Source organism: Halichoerus grypus, chromosome 5 (assembly GCF_964656455.1).
Source record: "Halichoerus grypus chromosome 5, mHalGry1.hap1.1, whole genome shotgun sequence".
NCBI lineage: Eukaryota > Metazoa > Chordata > Mammalia > Carnivora > Phocidae > Halichoerus > Halichoerus grypus.
Window position 1 is genome coordinate 59,362,220 of NC_135716.1, and position 10,403 is coordinate 59,372,622.

A 10,403-nucleotide genomic window follows, 5' to 3' on the forward strand; every position below is an offset into this window, starting at 1 on the left:
AAGGTATCTCTGGGTAATAATGACGGCATAATGTCTCAAGTCCCCCACTTTAGCACACCACAGCCCACATGCGGCTCCTCACTCCACAAGTGTCACCCTCACCCGTTCATTTCCAGCAGCCTTGCCTTTGCCCCGCACTTTCCCTTCCAAATAGAAAGAATCCCCAATCGTCTGGACCTAGGGCAGACTCATGCCCTTGCCACTGAAGAGGGATCTGGGGGGTTCTTTGTTTGTTTCTAGATAGACTATAAGCACTGTGAGGATAATGACCAATTTTGTTTAATCTGGTGACCTAGAAGAGTGCTTTACCTATGAAAAGTGCTTAACAAATATTTGCTAAGTGCATGTCTTTAAAAAGCTGGCTACAATTTTGAGACAGTTGGGCTATGAGAAAGCAGTAAGTCCTTTTAGAGAAAGAACTACGGCTTTGTTTTGGAAAAAAAATAAAACCATAATGGACTGTTTGGCTATTACAGGCAAGTCCCTTTGTAGACCTGCACACTGAGTCCACTGCACCTTGAGAAAGGATAGGGGGAAATCCTAGATAAAGAGATGTGAGGAAGAGCCTAGGGGAAGAGAAAGGCCTAGCAAACGGCTTGTATCTGGGCCGGTGAGCAAACCCCCATGGTAAGGAATGGTAAAGACAGTTCTAGAAGCATCGACATCTAACATTCAATTAGAACTAGTTTCTTGTCTTTGGTAGAATTACCATCCTTTATCCCAAAGCACTCAGCCAGAGTCCGTTATGTACAAGAGCCTTACACCAGTGATGCTTTAGGGAACTAAGGAAGACTGTGCTAGTCCCAGAAGTCTGGATGGAGAGCCAATTAGAAGACAGGAGTGAGGTGGGGCCATGCCATGCACAGAATGGATTAACTGGAGAGTGAATGTAATTCAAGCCCTTTCCTCCCTAATTTACTCTGGAGGAAGATGACTACAGCAGGAATGGGCTAATTGTCTAAATTTATGCTTCACTTTTGTAAGAGAGAACTGTCTCTGGGAAGCTCTTATTGACCCAGGGATTGCATTTCCCAGCCCCCCTGCATTCTAGGGGGGCCATCCGACTAGTTTTCATCAGCAGATTATAAGCAGGAGTGTTGCTGTCATCATTTCTGAGCCAAGATGTTTAAGAAGTAGATGTGCATTTTCAATTCTCCCTTTCTCCCCACATAAACACCTCTCTCCATTTGATATGTGGGTGAGAAACTTATATTATGTCAAGCCACTAACATTTCAGTTTGTTATAGCAGCTGGCATCATCCTAACTCATTCTGAAGCTAATACCTTGAAGTGGGTGCTGCCTTTATAAAAATCTAAATATGTAGCGTGGGCATCAGTCAGGAGACAGCCAGAGGAGACTGGAGGCCTGGAACCCTCCTCAGCCCTGGCAAAACTGCACTAACTCCAGAGGAAATGGCCAGAAAGAGCCAGAATGCTTGTGTGTGATGGTTGTTTCTCACCGCCTACAGCAAGGTGTTATAAGATAATGGATGAGCTCAGGAAATAATTGGCTGGTTTGAGAACAGAGATAAGGGCAAATAGCCAAACTCTTAGAAATCCAAGACTATGAAGCTGCAACAGTACATTGCTTCAGGGACTCTAACGGTGAGGAATAACACTGAAAATGGATTCGAATAACAGATACCTATTTTTGACAAAATGACTCAGCCTTGCAACAAAGACCTGATTAATAAGTCACCCAACCACCCATGGCTATTCTTTCAGATGACCTCAAAGTAACCACTTGAGACATGGTGTTGAGACATGAGCAAAGAAATGAAGCAGGTTCAAGAATTATGAATAGGAAAGAATTTTCAATGTAGTTAGTAGTGTAACTGACACAAAGCAAATACATTAAAAACATATGAAGATTTTAAGGGAATTGTATTGTCAAAGAAATTAGGAGCCTGGCCTAAGGAAAAAAAAAACAAACAGTGACTATAAAACATCCTCTAAGGCACCCAAACTTGGACCAGCAAGAAGGGTGCTGAGAAGGTAATATAATTCCCAAGAAGGACATACTTCCCAATATCCATTTTGGATGTGTGTGCAATCGGTAGGGAAGAACCTCTCAGAGGGTGGCCAGGGCTACAGATAACAATGAACAAAGTTATTCCAAGATAGAAAACACAGAGTCTAAAAAATAAAGAACTTCCCCTACTGCCAGGGCAGGAGGTCTTCGGCAATGTCTAGCAGGATTTCTTCCATGTCATGGGCCAATGACTGCATCTCCCATTCTTCCCTTTTCCAAATGGGAATTTTTGAATACAATTATTCTACACCTGATCCATCATTATGTCATGGGAGGGCAATAACCTGTCTTTCAGTATAAAGGTTTCTGGACAATGAGGAGCCATATCCAGATTTAATGGGGAGGACTTAGCATCACCCTTACAGCCTGGACTTTGAGATGGACGCAATGACCAGGGGGGATTCAGGTAGTCTCCTGTGGCTGAGGTTTTGCTACATGTGGCCAGAGAGGCAGAATATGATAGAAATAGCTGTTCAGCAAAATTTTGCTTCTCTTTCCATGATCCAGAAATGTTGCTGCGGAGCGGCTAACCAGATATTAGATATTCCAGCCCTCTTTGTATATAGATGGAGTGATGTGATTCTCTCACCAAAAGAATGTGAATGGAGGCAAGGTGTGTCACTTCTTGGGTGTTCATTCTCGTCCATAACTCCCAGCTAGATGCAGAGAACTCCAAATCCCTAGAACTTTGCAAGAATATGGGTCCTCAAATCATTGCACAAAACACACACACACTGGACTCTTATGTGAGCAAAAAATAAACTTCTACTCTATTAATCACTGAAATACGGAATTTTAGTATAGAAGCTCATGTTACCACAACTAAGACAATGACCCTTGAAGAAGAAAGAGTGGGGCTCCAAGCCTGTTATTCCAACCCAGGTTGGGAGCTGAAAGACTTAGGGACACTTGGGTTACAAATGTTTGCCATGGGGAATTCAGACCCTCCTCTTCTTCACCATTTCTATTAAGATAAGTCCTGGACCTTATCCTACGTGTATGCCTCAACAGTCTCCTAACTAGTCTCCTGGGATTCAATCTTTTCTCCTCTTACCATCCATCTTCCTCATGCTAGCTCAGAGACTGTCCCCCACAAAAAGTGGACCATGTCACTCTACTTAAAATTGCAGTTAACCCCCACTGCCTGTCCCATAGGATAAGATCCAAGTGATAGAACACAACACCTTTCCCATTTAATCTCCAACCTTCTTCAACCTCATCTCCCCTCATTTCCCTGCAACTGACAATGTTGAGCCCCAATTACCAGCCAAGCCCTCTTTATGCCACTGCTTTGCAAATGCTGTTCCCTCTGCCTAGAATGTTCTCCATCTGCCTCCTTTTTAGCCTGGAAAATGCTTACTCATCTCTTAAAAATTAGCTTAGTTGTCATTTCACCTGTGAAGTCTTGTCTGACACTCCCACATAGGAAATGGAATCCTGACATTTATGATCAGATCAGCCAGCCTCATATATTGCCTTTAAATTTATCTTCTTACTAAAAACTTAGAGAGTCCTGCTTTTTCAAAACAGCCCAGTGATGCATTAGAATGAGATGGGCTCCCTTCGGTGGGAGACTGTATCTGTAATCAGCGCTGTTGAATGAGATTAACCCAGTCTTTTAGGTGAGTTTTCTACAACTGTGAAATATTTGGAGGGCAAGGCCCAGGAATACCAGAAACCCCATAACATGTACAGAAATCCTGCACCCCCTAAGTTTTACACTACTGATCAGACACACACGTACACGAAAAACTTGCTTGTGAGTATCTGTGATGAGATCTTAACCCTGTGATACAAAAAATATTTTCTGCACGGGCATTTTCTAGGAAAATACCATATTTGGAACTTCACCAAGATTTGCTCACCATTTTGGAGAGTCATGTCACCAGCTAGAATGATGCTCACGTGAACTCATTCACTAATACAGTACACCCACATGTTTGAAATCGTAACTGTCACATGCCACGCATGTATTTACTTCATTCTTATTTCAAAAACGCCAAATATACAAAAGTGTCACCAATATTCAGTTGAATGTTTTCTCTTAAATCCAAGTTTATGCATTTTAGTAGCAAGCATCTGACTACTTTAGTACCTCTCAGGATAGCTATGCTTGAGCATATGCAAACTCATATACCTACAGGTTTATCGTAAGCAGCTTGCCTTTGATTTCTGGCTTCTCTTACAGAGAAAGAACTTACTGATTTTTTAAAATACTACATTTGAAGATAGGTTATATTATCTACAAATACCATTTCAGGAAAGTAAAAGGGACATTACAAAACCCTGCTTACTAAAAGGGGACACTGGGTCTAATTGAGGAGTGAATCACGACTAAATCCATCTAGGAACTCAGAACAATCACATTTTTTTACTCTCGGGATGCTTCTGTCAGGCAACTACTCCATTGAATTGCCATTCTGCTCTGCCAACAGCATTTATGACATTTTGTTATGATTTACTTGTCTGCATGTGCAGGCTGTGAGTGCATGCTGTCTGATTCATATTTATGTCCCCAGCACCTAGCCTAGGGCTTGGCACCAAGAAAGGAGCTCAGCAGATATCCTGAGGATGAAACACCAAATGAGAATCCTAAGGAGGTCGGCAGTCCCTGGCTCTTCTGATAGATCTCTGAATCAATTATTCACTATTTTGCCTATACCAATATTATTAAGCTTTCTTTATTCTGCCTAACGTGAAAGTGAGTTAGGTACGAACTCAATTTTCTCTCTTCCTTGTAGGCCCAGGCAGTACCATGTTCACCTTTGTAGCCCCAAAGAGCCCTGTGCAGAGGAAGCAGTCAATAAATATTATTTAAATCAAATTATTCCCCAGGAATATTGTTACACATAATGGTTATGTTTTTAGTACTAGTATTACTATACTTTGGGTATACTACTGATTTTAAAAAAGGGCATTTGTGGGGCGCCTGGGTGGCTCAGTCGGTTAAGTGGCTGCCTTCGGCTCAGGTCATGATCCCAGGGTCCTGGGATCGAGCCCCACATCAGGCTCCCTGCTCAGCAGAGAGCCTGCTTCTCCCTTTCCCTCTGCCTGCCACTCTGCCTACTTGTGCTATCTCTCTGCCAAATAAATAAATAAATAAATAAATAATCTTTTAAAAAGGGCTTTTGTGGATTGGGCTAGAGACCTAAACATCAAAAAAGTACTGCTTCTCTAAATGCAATACAGGCGGACGCCTGGGTGGCTCAGTCGTTAAGCGTCTGCCTTCGGCTCAGGTCATGATCCCAGGGTCCTGGGATCGAGTCCCACATCGGGCTCCCTGCTCAGCGGGGAGTCTGCTTCTCCATCTCCCTCTGCTGCTCCCCCTGCTTGTGCTCGCTCTCTCTCTCTCTCTCTCTCTCTGACAAATAAATAAATAAAAATCTTTAAAAAAAAAAAATAAATAAATGCAATACAGGTTCCAAAAAAAAAACCCAAACCTTTAAAATCAACTTATAAGCTATAAGCCAATTCTAGGTTGAGCGTTGTCTACACAATATGCGACTGAGCTTATGAGACCTAACATCTGTGGGAAAAATTAAAATGTTCATCATGAGGATGTATCTAAATATTTAATTATATGGCATCCTTCAGGGAATATTTGGCCATTTTATCCTCCAAATTTAATCCAGGTGGTATTTTTCACATAACCAGAAGCCATGGCTATTTAGAAAGAACTTTACCTCAAATATTATGGAAGCTTTCCTTGATGAAAATCTCAGTAATTTATAACTTGATTTATGCTTTCACAATTATATTATAGTTGTCATTTAATAAAATAAATGCATTCCAGACAATATACTAGAAAGTAAAACTGTTAAGTGACTGTATTCCAATTTCCATAATATATGGGAGGTACATTTTACAGAGGAAAATATGGGGACACAGGTAAAAGAAAATTATATATTGGAAAACTAATAATTTTTCTTCTAACATATGAACATATAATTCTAAAAATAATAAATTAAAATTATTTATAATACTTTATTCAAAACAATTCACAAAAGTTTTTAAAAACTGAAAATGAAAATAAAATAATCTATCATTTGAAATTGGCTAGTCAGTCATCTCTCAGCCAGCTTTATTCTCTGTGGTCACTCTAAAAGCAGTACTTTCTAATGTTTTAGCATTCTGATAACAGTCTACCCAACTTTTAAAGATCAGCCTCCAGGTAACCTAGCTTCTTATTTCAAATTTATGTTGAAAATTTGGGGTTTTCACCTACTGAAAGTCCCTTTTTGACCTTTTCCAAGCATCCCTGTAATCAGAACTATGGTCGTATACTTTAATGGGAAGATAGAGCTTCAAATAAATCTAGAAGCTGCAAACATGTTTTCTTATTCTGTCTGGGATCACCCTTAATACTTCTTAATATCATAGTGGTTAAGTAGAGCCAGAATGCCTGAGTTCAAGTTTGTATCATTTACTTCCTATGTCACTTTATACAAAAAGTCTCTGTACCTGAATTTTCATTTCTGTGTAATGAAGAGGATTAGTGATAGCTGCCTCATAGGGTGGTTGTGAGACTATTTAATATTTGTAAAACACTGAAAATATTTCCTGGCCAAAGTGCTTGTTATAATAATAATAGTAAAAAGAAATTTATTTTGTTTATATAAATAAAATAATCACAATATAATTATTAAAATTATTAAAATATAAATATTTATAATAATGTTTTAATTTATTTTCAATTTAAAGAGTAATCACTTTAATAAAAGTTGTTATTGTTTTTTAATAATTCCCCAAAGCATAGACTGTGACAAATTTTCATGATCCTCTTCATGATTTGCCTTAATTAATTTATTAAGTATGAAACTGTTAAAATCATGTCTATATGCCAGAGATCTCTGATTTTGAACTACATATGTGATTCTTCGATTAGTTATATATTCAAGTTTTATTCTCTACACTTTAAAAAATCCTTGAGGGGCAAGGACTATGTCTTTTATCTATCTGTTTTATACTGGTTACATTCCAATCAAGCACTCTTCTCCTTATATACACTTAACGAGTAATAAATGAATTAATGAATGAGTGAGTACATACATGACATTAAAAGTACAGGCAGGTACAATTCAATCTACAGGAACAGCTACTTTTCCCTTAAAGATAATATGATAGAAAAATAAAAAGATAACATGGTAGGGTTTGGCTTACACAGGCCAAGGAGTCTCTGGTCACACACACTAGACCTTTTGCTCGACAGCCTGGGCTTATAGTAAAGAACTGGTGGGAATTTATATTTAAGAAGCACAAAGAGGAAACAACCACTGAACAAGAATGGACTATAGATCTAGAGTATGAAGATACTTGTAGTATATAACTAAAAAATTTAAGACTGTGCTGCTCTATAAAGTTTATCTTATCACTTTGGGAGTAACAAGGTCGTAAGCTCTTACCTTAAAAAATACTCTGAAAAAATACTGAACTTAAAAAATATCACTTATAATACATGCTTACTCTTCTCTGAAACCTTTGTGAAAATAATAGGCATTGTGACTTTATGCAGAATCCACTTGATGAATATAAGCAAATCTCAAATAATTTTACATTCTGAAGTAAACAGAGTATCTTAACCTTATGCAGTTACCTTAAAAATGTACATGAGAAGATGTCCTATCAACTTTAAGGAATTTAGGCTCTAAGGGATAGCACATTTCAGATAACAAATTACTTCTTTACAATTCCTCAAGGAAGAAATGCATGAGGTTAGAATGAATAGATTTTGTAGCTCTCCTAGATTTTACCAGTAATTTGGTCTACTTTCATAGTATGTACACACATATCCCAATCTCCCTAGAATACCATTTCAAAATGACAAATATAAATTGAAGAAAAAATATTTTTTCCATGCTTAATGAAGATTTCCCACAGATACACAGGCAGGTATGCAAAAAGAACCTGGGCAGAGATTATTTTGAGTTACCAGGAAATGTGACCGAAAGCCTATCCTGCCACTGCATTTTTTCTCGCTGTCTTGCTTTTGCTACCGTACTGGAAATGAGTAGCGTGAGGTCATGCTCACAGTGAGTTGCTCCATGGTGTCAACGAGGAAACTTTAAAAGCCAAACAGCTAGGATTAGATAAGGTAATAATTTTCACTACTCCCATCTGAATATTCAGTAAACATGTATGCCTGGAAAGTTCAATCGTGGGATTTGGAGAAAAGTGAAATTGGAAATAGTTTAAAATGACACATGGATTGATGCTACTTAGAAAAACATCAGAGAAAAAGAAAAGACAGGCACTAGGATTCTCAAAGTGGCAGGCAATGGAGTTATTTTTTGGAGTTGGTGTGTGTGTTTGTGTATGAGGGAGATTTGGAAGCACTACCCTGGAGAAGGAATGGTGAAGGTTAAAAGGAGGAAGAAAGCAAAGAGAACTGCCAACTGATTCACTCCTTTCTCCAAGAGTCTGTGCTGTGCCAGAAAAGGAAAAAGAGTGCATTAGACGGAATGCTATTCATGGTAAACAACTGGTCTGAACCTGACAGCAAGAGGGAGGGGATTATAGTATTCACTCTGTGGAGGCATATTCATTCTTTTAGGTGCGGAGGATACTTTTTATTCAGTGGAGAAAAAAAGTTATTTATACACAGTACCCTCAATATTCTCAGAAACTCTATGCAGCCACACAAGGAAGCAAGCACATTATTTATGCCCTACATTAAAAACACCACCCCTAGCAGCAATTAAATGCACATACGCATACATAATGGACCAGATTACTCAACTGTTTAAGTTTTGGTTAATTTAAGAATCAAACATCTTTAGTTTAGATGTCTATCGATCTAATTCATGTCTTACAAGTAAGCTTTGGACAACTTTATATTTATTCACATACACACAACACTCTCTCTCTGAAGAGTGAAATAAAGTAAAACTTCAATACATATATACATATATTTTTTTTAATGTTACCCTCTTTTTTGAAAATCTTTCCTGGAAGTTACGCAGTATTGACAAGGTGGCCTTCAGATTTTTGACCAGAATTTACCTTCCTCTTGTCTTCTGAAATGTAATATCTCAATTGATGTTTATTGATAAACATACCAAGAGACCACTGTCCCACACAATGCCACACATTTAGAAACAATAACAAATTCCTACTTCTCTTTTTGCACTGAGAGTAAAAAATCAAATCCCAACAAAATCCAACAACCAGTGCAAAAACAGAAATGTGAAATGCTATTTAAAATATTGACATTATTGCATAACTTGATTAGAAGGACTGTTGAACCTGCATGAAATAAACCCAGTGTACATCTGTGCATCCTAAATTTTTCAGTGTAATCTTGCATCTATGATTCTATCACTTGTGCAGTCATAAATGATGTATAAATGCCATGTTTGTGCATACTGCACACTGACAATTTTTATGAATGAATACACAAAAATGCTTAGAATTCCAGAAAATGGATGGCAGCATACCGTTTTGAAAACGGTCATTTAGCATTGGAAGCAAATGATGAGGGAAATGGTCGGTGTCTTTTGGTGCCACTGAGGGCAACTGTGTTCTCAAGTCCTCTAGCAGAGTGTGTTGGAAACAGCCATGAAGCTCTTTCCTTAGAGACTCGTTCTCCCTCTCAGGAACCTTGCTACAGAACGGAGAACGCGCACCGCATGAAGGATAAGATGCATGCACGTCTCTGTGCTGAGCACTGTTCATACATCAGAGACATCACACTCCCTAAATCCGGTCCCACAAGTGTGTGCATGTGAGTGTGGCATTTACCAACAAATGAACAGAAGGCAACAAGAGCTCGTCTCCTAGAAATAACATTCCGCATCCCTTCCCAGGCAGGCTGCTCAGAACCTTTTCAGGGGCTAACACTGGAGTGCCTTCCCCACGGGGACGGAGCCTTGCATTAACAACCCTCTCAGGGCTAAGTCAGCTTCAGCTTTGTGTGTGTTAAGTCCACTCGGCGCCATATGGCAGTTTCCAATTCCTTTAGCAACTCAAGTCTGGCTAGGCTGCCCGCGATGATTCATTCTTAAAGGAAGACCCCTTCGGGGAGCAGCAATGCCCCTTCACTTACCTAGCTCCCACAGACCCCGCTCAGCAGGCGGCACGGGCTCGGGCGCCACCGAGGGTTGTGGGATTCCCCGCTCCCTCCGGGGCTCCTCTCCCTGCGACGGTCCCCTTCGCCAGTGATCTGTCGCTGGAAATCCCCCTCCCCTCCGCGGAGAGGAGGGTCTCCCCGGCTGGCTGGAGCTCCTGGCGTTTTTCCCCCTCTCCTCACATCCCTGACTCTGTTCACGGTCTCTAGCAGGAAAGCTCAAAGGAGAGGCGGCGGGAGGAAGCTAAGGTATCCTTAAAAAGAACAATAATCTTCATCGATCTTCGCCCCCTTCCCCACGCGGGCCCC

At 39.8% G+C, this 10,403-nt stretch overlaps 1 protein-coding gene across 2 annotated transcripts in view; it reads right to left on the reverse strand.

The window, feature by feature from the left end:
• Positions 1-10,403, reverse strand: part of KCNB2 (potassium voltage-gated channel subfamily B member 2) — a 395,791-nt gene that overhangs the window by 384,298 nt on the left and 1,090 nt on the right. Inside the window, exon 1 of one of the 2 annotated variants that reach the window (XM_078072303.1) lies at positions 10,074-10,397. The exons of the other annotated variant lie outside the window; for it this stretch is intronic. The gene's annotated coding sequence lies outside the window, so the exon portion shown is untranslated. Of the gene's footprint in view, positions 1-10,073; positions 10,398-10,403 lie in introns of those variants that run through there. 2 annotated transcript variants of the gene reach the window in all.